A 10,335-nucleotide genomic window follows, 5' to 3' on the forward strand; every position below is an offset into this window, starting at 1 on the left:
GCTGAACGGAACCTGGCCTGTGGCCCATCCGGCCCATATTTTGACAGGTACACAAGTTCAAGTACACAATACAAGTGATCGAAATCATACCAAAGCGGTCGAGGCCCCAAACTATAGTTTTTTTAGAATTATATAGTACAACGCAAACGCTCACTCACCCGTATGAATACACGTATACAATATGAGCACCTCCGAAGGACTGAGCCGACAGATCTCGAGATTCACGAAGTCACCACTGGCGCCTCGTTGTCGACGGGGATGTCGTCTACCACTGAAAGCATAGCGTCGTTAAATCCAGAAAAAAATGCGAGCACCAGTGAGGAAAATGCGAACACCAGTGCCAAGTCGAGGACTTAAACTTAGGTAGGCAACTTTCACCATAAAAAACCTAACCAACTTGCGAACACAAGGTTGACAAGTACCCTTGTGTGTTCGTTTTGTGATGAGTGATTGTCAATGTGATCCACGAAGTGGGTTGAGTGGTGACTAACCTTACCATGGCGAAAGCTATGTGTGCGACATGTCTTTTGGCTTGTGTTGTGCAGGTGTGGAGCTCGGATGCGGTGGTCGACGGCGAGGTGAAGGTCAAAGAGGACGTGCCGTGCTGACAGACCGGGAGCGATGAAGGACGGATGTGAGGCTTGGACCGAGGGACCCAGAGGCCGGGTGACTAGCCGCGGTGGTTGACACTTGGGACATCGACAAGTGCAAGAAGACATGGAGTGACGGTGTTGACCGGGTCAAGACGGCGGACGCGTGAGTCGAGCGAGGCTCAGGAGGACTTGGCGGGCCGGCCGGTCGAGGACGGCGGTGACACGCGTCGGATGGCGGGGGACGCGTATGGAGTACGCTACTCTCGGACGGTTTGATGGTTTGGACCTCAAAACCATCAGGTGGACGGTTTACGGGTTTGGGCCTCAAAACCTGGGGGAGGTTCCGAGGAGGGACGGACGGCACGTGGCGGCATCGGGGAGTTCGCGTCGAGGCGAAGCTACCGATGAGAAGGCGCGGTGGCCGTTGGATCAAGATTACACCGGGTTGGACAACAACGCCCTTGGGCTTAGCGGTTCAACTCATTTATATTCAGGGGCAAAACTGGGAATGTGTAATAGCCCTGTTAAATAGGATGAGGGAGCCCCCATCTCCCTCACCTCCTCCAGTTTTCATTTTCTCCTTTAGGGTTTCTTCCTCTAGTTTGCTTCCATGTATGAGAGAGGTCCACAACTCAAATTGTGACTTGGTTTTGAAGGAATCGGTGGCCGTAACCACCGTATGCCCTCCGGAATTCATGATTTAGTTGTGTTCTTGATGTGATTTTGATGTTCTTCACGAGCTCCTTTTGTCCCCTCTTGTTTCCCCTCTCGTTTCTTCGTTTTGGGATGGTTTTGGTTCGTTCTTGTTGCCTTGGATCGATCAATGACATGAGTAGAAGCTTTCCACCGAAGGAAATCCACTAATTCCTCATGAGATCGTAGATCCGAGCAATTTAAGTTCTTGACCTATTTTTTGGGGGATTCTTCAATTCCTTCGATTCACGGAGTTAGAGTTTGTTTCGGGCCATGATCCTTTAGAGGTTGCCTTTCTACTTGCTTGTGAACCCTTGTGCAAAGTTTCAAGTCATTTGGAGTTGATTTGATCAAGTTATGGCTTGATTTGATTTTTCCCGAGAAACTGCTCGTTCATACCGGACATGTCCGATATGATCTAGGACGTGTCCGATATTTCTCACTTTGGAGTTTTGAGCTGAAATTTGGTGGAGACCTTCCCTTGGTGTCTAAAGAGCTATGGTTAAAATTTCATGATTTTTGGACACCATTTGACGGGGTTTTGGATTTTTCTCTTTTGGTCAGCTTGCTACTGAAAATACCGGACGTGTCCGAGATCATACCGGACGTGTCCGAAAATACCGGACGTGTCCGAAAATACCGGACGTGTCCGATATAATACCGGACGTGTCCGATATTTGCAGGAGCAGTGCTGTTTTCTTTTGGGAGTTTGCTCGTTTGGGCTTCGATCTGTGTTCCGTTTGCTCTGTGGTGACCCGTTGTGTTCTGAGGGAGCATCCACCCTTCTCTAGGGTCGTGGTCATCAAGTCTTTCGTGTATGCTTTTTGGGGATTGATGTTGGGACAGTGGTCGAAGATTTCGAAAGAAATTTGAGGCTCCCATTCACCCCCCCCCTCTGGTCGCCATTTTCGGTTCTTCAATTGGTATCAGAGCCGGTTAAGGATCATTCCACCTTAATCGGTCCGTGATCCATGAAGGCGATATGGAGCGTGGTTCCGGCAAACCGCCGCACTTTGATGGGTCCAACTATCCTTATTGGAAGATCCGCATGTCTGCGCATCTCCAGGGGATTGATTGGCTCGTCTGGGAAATTTGCGAGGATGCTACGTACGTTGTGCTCCCTGTTGCGACCCATACCACCCAGGATCACAAGGATTGGCACAACGCAAATAGCAAAGCTCGCAGTGTGCTTTTCTTGAGTCTTTCGCTTTCTGAGTTCGAGTGTGTCTCTGATTGTACTACAGCTCGAGAGATCTGGGTGAGGCTTCAGAGCTATCACGAGGGGACCGCACAGGTCAAGACCAGACTCTACGAGATGTACAAGCGCGAGTACGAGAACTTCTCTCAGCTTGATGGCGAGTCCATCGATGCCATGTTTTCCCGCTTTCAGACTATCGTCAACAAAATGAAAGCGAACAAGGCCAACTTACCTTATAGTGATCATGAGAGGGCGCTCAAGCTTCTCTATGCCCTTGATCGAAAGGTATGGGATGTGAAGGTGTCGGCGATCATCGAGTCGGCCAACTACGACACCCTCACCGTCGACGAGCTTTTCAGCAAGCTCAAGTCCACAGAGATCGACTACCAAACCCAAGCCAAGCTCAAGAATCCTTCTGCACCAACCATGGCTTTGGTCTCAGGTAGTGGTTCAAGTTCATTGACTAACCCTTCACAAGCTTCTTTCTCTTTGTCGTGCTTGATGTCAGTCACAGAGGAGCAGCTGGAGTCTCTTGGGGATGATGAGTTGGCACTTGTCATCAGTCGGTTCTCTCAGTTTCACAACAATCATTTGAACCGCCGACACAGTGGTGGCCCAAAGGAGGGATGCTATGGATGTGGAGATCCGGACCACTTTGTCGCACACTGCCCCAAGAAGAAGCCCTTCACCAACAAGTATGACTCCGGCAAGCGCAAGGATAAGCGCGACTACACCTCCAGCAAGCACAAGGCCAAGGGCGGCTTCGATAAGGAGGTGATCAAGAAGGCATACCGCAGGAAGGCCAAAGCTCAAGAACGCGCCTTCCTCGCCTCCCTCAGCGACCACGACGATGACTCCGACGATGATCACTCTTCTTCTCCCTTGACCGACGATGAGTCCGAGAAGAAGCGTGAGGACAAGCTCAATGGTCTCTGCTTTGTTGCCGGTGCAAACCGTGGTGGGTTTTGCACTATGGCGGTTGACGGTGGAGCAAAGATCAAAAAGGACGTCGACGTCGACGACGACGAAAATGAGGTACCGCCCACACTTGACTCACTTATGCTTGAGCTTGATACTATGAATGATACATTGATGAGTCAAGATAAGTTGCTTAAGCGTGCTGCCCGTGAGAGAAAAGAGTTTAAGGACCAGCTAGAGGTTGCTTTGAAGGAGTTGGAGCTTGCCAAGAGTGGTGTAGTGGTGTCAGAGGAGGAGGAGTGCGATGAGTGCGCTATACACATGTCTAACCTCTCTGACTTGCAATCCAAGTATGCTGTTTTGCTTGATGAATGTGATGAGCTGAAGTCTCGTTCTAGATTGCTCGGTGCATGCAAGTCCTGCTCAGGCTTGTAATCTGAGTTGGCAGAGAAGGTTGCCAAACTTGCTGAGTTTGAGAAGGCCAACTCAGATAGCACCACCACTACATGTGTTCGATGTGAAGCTTTGGTGTTGGAGCTTGAGTCCTGCAGGCACGACAAGATGGGAACCGAGGAAGAAAACACACAACTTCGGTCCATCTTGAGCTGGGTGTCGTGCAGTGAGCCTCAGTTGGGCATGATGGTGAGCCAGTTCAGGCGGGGAACTGACTCATCGGGAGTAGGCTTTGCTATAGGTGGGAAGGGTGAGCATGTCTATGGCAAGGTTGGTGAACATAGTGGTTTGAACCCAAGTGAGAAACCCACCAACACTCCCAAATTGATCAAGATCCCTCCACCAGAGTCTACCAAGCCTATGATCAAAGATGGTGTGTTTGAAGAACCACCAAAAGCTCCACCATCCAAACAAGTTTGGGTTCCTAAACCGAACCACTTTTGGAACTCACTCGATACTCTACCCAACATCTCTAGTGCACCCCTTCCTAAAGCCAAAAAGCCTTAGAGAGTGAACCACATCCACAAGAGAGTGAGTCAACCACCATCCAAGAGAGAGGTGAGGTACCACTGTGACTATTGCCATAGAGATGGTCATTTGGCTGAGTTTTGCTTTAGGAGGAAGAGAGATGAGCGGCGCGAGTATGAGTTGAACAACCGAAACATGTACCATCCTCCCCATGGCGTATATGTACCGCCTATTCAGAGGCACAGTGTTAGGCCTAGAGGTGCAATGCCTCAAGGTGCTAGGCCTCAGGTGGCGAGACCACGTGGTGGTCGTGCCCGGCATGGCCTAAGTCATGATCTATATGACTCTGGACCTCGTGACGGTGGCTTTCAGTCCCACACTCCTAGCGGACCACGTTTTCCCCCACGTGGTGATCGCTTCTCTCCAATGGGACATGGCATGTATGGTGTTTTTCCTAACACTTTTCCAGGGCAAATGACTCAACACTGGTATTCTCCTCATTTCACTAACCCTAGTGTTGTGCCATTTGCTCACCCCCTGTCTTTCTATTGATGCAGAGCGGAGGCCTGGAGAACACGTGGCTTGTTGATTCCGGCTGTTCGCGCCACATGACCGGAAGTTCCAAATGGTTCTCCAGCCTCGACCCCATGCAATACAAGGAGTATATCACATTTGGGGATAATAGCAAAGGTAAGGTGCTGTCTCGTGGGACCATTCGGGTCAATGAGTCTTTTATCTTGAAGGACGTTGCTTTGGTTTCAAGCCTGCATTTCAATTTGCTCTCTGTTTCGCAACTCCTTCAAGATGGGTTTGAGGTGTGCTTTAAGACTGGACTTTCTCGTGTGCTCGATTCTCAGGGACATCTAGTTTGTTAGATCGTTCTTTTTGGCTGAGTTTTCAGAGCTGATTTCTCTCAGTCTTTTGGTTCTTCTTGCTGTTTGGTTGCCGGATCTTCTTCTGATTTGTGGAAGTGGCATAGGAGACTTGGTCACTTGAGCTTCGATCTCCTAGTGAGGTTGAGTTCTCTTGACATGATCCGAGGATTGCCCAAACTTAAGTTTGAGAAGGATCTGGTATGCCATCCCTGTCGCCACGGAAAGATGGTGGCTGCTTCCCATCCTCTAGTGACTCAGGTCATGACCACGAGACCTGGTGAGCTACTCCATATGGACACTGTTGGTCCGGCTCGGGTTTGGTCAGAGGGAGGGAAGTGGTACGTTCTTGTGATCGTGGATGATTTTTCTCGTTATTCTTGGGTGTTTTTCATGGAGGGCAAGGACAAAGCATTTTCTCATGCTCATGACTTGATCTTGAGGTTGCAAACTAAGTTACCAAAGAATGCCATACGAGCTATCTACAGTGACAATGGCACTGAGTTAAAAAAACTCTCAGTTTGACACCTTTTGTGCTTCCTTGGGTCTTGAACATCAGTTTTCTTCGCCCTATGTCCCTCAGCAGAATGGTGTTGTTGAGCGCAAAAATCGGACTTTGGTTGAAATGGCCAGGACGATGCTCGATGAGCATAGGACTCCTAGGCGTTACTGGGCCGAAGCCATCAACACCACCTGCCATGTTTCAAACCGCATTTTTCTTTGTGCTTTCTTAAAGAAGACATCCTACGAGTTGCGGTTTGGGCGTCCACCCAAGGTGAGTCATTTTCGAGTCTTCGGTTGCAGGTGCTTCATTCTTAAGCAAGGTAATCTTGACAAGTTTGAATCTAGATCTTTGGACGGTATATTCCTCGGTTATGCTTCTCATTCACATGCGTACTGTGTGCTTAATCTTGAGACTAACTGTGTCGTGGAGACTTGTGAAGTCACCTTCGACGAAACCATGCCCTCTTCTATTTCTGTCTTTGAACGTGCAGGTGATGAAGAGATGGGTGACAGCATTTTCATTGAGGATGACGATGACATCGATTGGGATGATCCCAAGCCATCTCAACCAGCTACCCCGATCAAGCCAGCTTTGACCACTTCGGCTCATGGCCCCGAGCCCTCCACCTCTACTTCATGGGGTCCGTGCGAGCCACTTCCTCAATCGACTGAGGAGGCCCCAGCTGTGGATGAGGGGGAGGCGACTTCGTCTTTGGGTGCACCTTGACATAACCAGCGACAACATCCTCCTCAGACCATGATCGGCGACATCGACGAAAGGGTAACGCGTTCCAAGTCTTATCATATTTCCCATTTCGCTCATTCTGCTTTCGTAGCTTCTTTTAAGCCTCGAGATATTGGACACGCACTATCTAATGCCGATTGGGTTAATGCTATGCACGAGGAGTTAGAGAACTTTGAGCGGAACCAAGTGTGGGTTTTAGTTCCACCTCCACCAGAGTGCCACCCCATAGGTACAAAGTGGGTTTACAAGAACAAGCAGAGTGAGGATGGGGTGGTGGTGAGAAACAAGGCGAGATTAGTGGCTCAGGGTTTTTGCCAAAAAGAGGGAATAGACTATGAAGAAACCTTTGCTCCTGTTGCCCGTCTAGAAGCCATTAGGATTCTTTTATCATTTGCAGCTTCGAAAGGGTTCAAGCTGTATCAGATGGATGTAAAGAGTGCCTTCTTAAATGGGTACATAGAGGAAGAGGTTTATGTGAGGCAACCCCCTGGCTTTGAAAATCCAAAGTACCCCAACCATGTTTTTAAACTCCACAAAGCCTTGTATGGTTTGAAACAAGCCCCGAGAGCCTGGTATGAGCGTTTGAAAGCTTTCTTGCTTGATAAGGGTTTTAGGATGGGTTCCGTAGATAAGACTTTGTTCCTCCTCAAGTAAGGCATAGACATCCTTTTGGTTCAGATATATATGGATGATATAATCTTTGGTGGCTCTTCTCATGCTCTTGTTGCCAAGTTTTCAGATACTATGAGCAGGGAATTTGAGATGAGCATGATGGGTGAATTGACTTTCTTCCTCAGGCTGCAAATCAAGTAAACTCGTGAGGGGACGTTCGTGCACCAAGGCAAGTACACCAAGGACGTGCTCAAGAAATTTGATATGGGTGAGGCCAAGCCTCCTTCGATGCCTATGTCAACCACGACGGCCCTGGATGAGGACAAGGAGGGAGAAGGCGTGGACCAGAAGGAATACCGAAGCATGATCGGGTCCCTGCTGTATCTAACGGCGACGAGACCGGACATCCAGTTCGTAGTCTGCTTGTGCGCGCGCTTTCAGTCTTCGCCGCGCATGTCTCATCGTCAAGCCATCAAGCGGATCCTCAGGTACCTTCATTTCACACCTGAGTTTGGTCTTTGGTTTTTAGCCTCCTCCTATCTTTCTCTTTGCGGGTATTCTGATGCGGATTATGCTGGTTGTCGTGTTGAGAGGAAGTCCACTTCGGAAACTTGTCAGTTTCTTGGATCTTCTCTTGTGTCTTGGTCTTCTCGCAAGCAGTCTAGCGTTGCCCAATCCACCACAGAAGCTGAGTATGTTGCTGCTGCTGCTTGTTGTTCCCAGTTGCTTTGGATGATAGCTACTCTGAGAGACTTTGGGTTAGAGTTTAGGCGAGTGTCTTTGTTTTGTGATAGCACCAGTGCCATAAGTGTAGCCAAAAACCTAGTCCTTCACTCAAAGACAAAGCACATAGAAGTTCGCTTTCACTTCTTGCGTGACCACTATGAGAAAGGTGATATCGATCTGCACCACATTGATACCCAAAACCAGCTCGCAGATATCTTCACCAAAGCACTTGACCAAGCCCAGTTTGCTCACTTGTGAGGGGAGCTTGGAGTTTGTTTCCCTTTTTAGAGGAGGGAAACTTTGGTTGTTGTATTCTAGTTTTGCTTTTCTTTGAAGTTTAGCCTTTGTTTTTATATCATGCTTGCATATCATATCATCATGTATCATATTGCATCCTGAGCTTCATCCTTATAGTAGCTAGATTGACACTATGCTCTTGTTGGGGATGTTATGGATACACAATGATGTGCTTTTGGCTTAGGCTCCTTTTGATCAATTGATGCATGTTATGAGCTAAGCTTGTTTTCCAAACTGTGAACTTGATTAAAACTTGTTGAAACATGAAATGTGTTCACCACTACTTGTGGCACTAGCATGTGTAGAATGTGTCGAGATCTTTTTCTTGCTTCATGTATATGCTTAGTTGCTACGGCTCATACTTTGAGTTACACACTTGCGTGAGAAACTAGAATTTGTGCTAAAACTTGAAAATCAAACTCTGTGATTTGAAAAGATCGGGATGGGTCTGTACTATCCTATGTCAGAGTATCGAGACAGCTCCAATTTGCACTTATTGGTGAACTTGGGCTCTGTAATGGATACCGAGATCATTGTCTTAAGCTTCTGATTACCTTTGGCATAGGCTTGACATGGTCGCTAAGTCAGGTTTTGATGGCACAGATAACCTCCCACACACACTTGTCTAACAAACTTTGGTAATACGCTGCATAACTCCGATAAATTTCAATTGATGTCTAAAATTTGATCAAACCACAAGTTTGTCTCATGACATGATGTGTGAACTTTGTTTGGGGTAGTTCACTTTGCATACATGTGTAGCACAAGGTCGATCTCCTGTCTATTTTTGCTATGTGATCCTTTGGTGGTGAACCCTCTTTTAAAATTGCTCAAACTTGATCAAACTTGCTTAAATGCCATATTTCGTTTCATTTGGTCACCTTGAGCATTTGCTAGCACTTGTATGTGTTGCTATATATACATGACAGCATCCACTAGAGCATTCTTTCAATCTACTTGCTATAATCTTGAAGCTTCTGCATTCGCGCATTTCTGCATTCCTAGCTTGTTTTGAGGGGGAGTTGCAATTCTTGGGCTCTAGCTTGATAAGTGCATATGTCAACAAGGGGGAGAAGTTTCCACACTCACAATGTCACCTAAAGTTAAGAGATATGCATTCATTTGAGAGAGATTCACCTAAAGTTGAGAGATATATATTCATTTGAGAGAGATTGCACTTGTTCAGGGGGAGTTGCATTTGAGGTGTTTTGCTAGATGTGTTGAGCCTTTGCCTCTTCTGGAGGGTCTAGCAGTTTTGCATTTGAGGTGTTTTGCTAGATGTGTTGAGCCTTTGCCTCTTCTGGAGGGTCTAGCAGTTTTTCGGCTTTTCGAGCTTTTCTAGTGGCGTTGAGCCCGTTGCCTCTTCTTGAGGGCTAGTTTTATTTTACTTGGTTGCGTCGAGCCGTTGCCCATGTCTTTGGGGACCAAGTTTTGCTCATTTTCAAATGACCCGGTTTTTGGCTTTTCTTTGGCTTTTGGTCATTTGAGTGAGTTCTTTCTTTTCTCTTCTTTTTCTTTTTCTTTTGCTCAAGTTGTTCGTGTATTGGTGTTGACAATGCACTCATCAAGGGGGAGATTGCGAACACAAGGTTGACAAGTACCCTTGTGTGTTCGTTTTATGATGAGTGATTGTCAATGTAATCCACGAAGTGGGTTGAATGGTGACTAACCTTACCATGGCGAAAGCTATGTGTGCGACATGTCTTTTGGCTTGTGTTGTGCAGGTGTGGAGCTCGGATGCGGTGGTCGACGGCGAGGTGAAGGTCAAGGAGGACGTGCCGTGCTGACAGACCGGGAGCGGTGAAGGATGGACGTGAGGCTTGGACCGAGGGACTCAGAGGCCGGGTGACTAGCCGCGGTGGCTGACACTTGGGACATCGACAAGTGCAAGAAGATATGGAGTGACAGTGTTGACCAGGTCAAGACGGCGGACGCGTGAGTCGAGCGAGGCTCAGGAGGACTTGGCGGGCCGGCCGGTCGAGGACGGCGGTGACACGCGTCGGATAGCGGGGGATGCGTATGGAGTACGCTACTCGCGGACGGTTTGATGGTTTGGACCTCAAAACCATCGGATGGACGGTTTACGGGTTTGGGCCTCAAAACCCGGGTGGAGGTTCCGAGGAGGGACGGACGGCACGTGGCGGCATCGGGGAGTTCGCATCGAGGCAAAGCTACCGATGAGAAGGCGCGGTGGCCGTTGGATCAAGATTACACCGGGTTGGACAACAACGTCCTTGGGCTTAGCGGTTCAACTCA

General features: G+C 48.3%; 1 pseudogene; it reads left to right on the forward strand.

Annotated features, from left to right (window-relative positions):
- Positions 1-2,268: 2,268 nt before the first annotated feature.
- Positions 2,269-5,198, forward strand: LOC136480225 (uncharacterized; annotated as a pseudogene).
- Positions 5,199-10,335: the final 5,137 nt, after the last annotated feature.

The sequence above is a fragment of the Miscanthus floridulus genome, chromosome 9 (assembly GCF_019320115.1).
Source record: "Miscanthus floridulus cultivar M001 chromosome 9, ASM1932011v1, whole genome shotgun sequence".
In the NCBI taxonomy this organism is placed as follows: Eukaryota; Viridiplantae; Streptophyta; class Magnoliopsida; order Poales; family Poaceae; genus Miscanthus; species Miscanthus floridulus.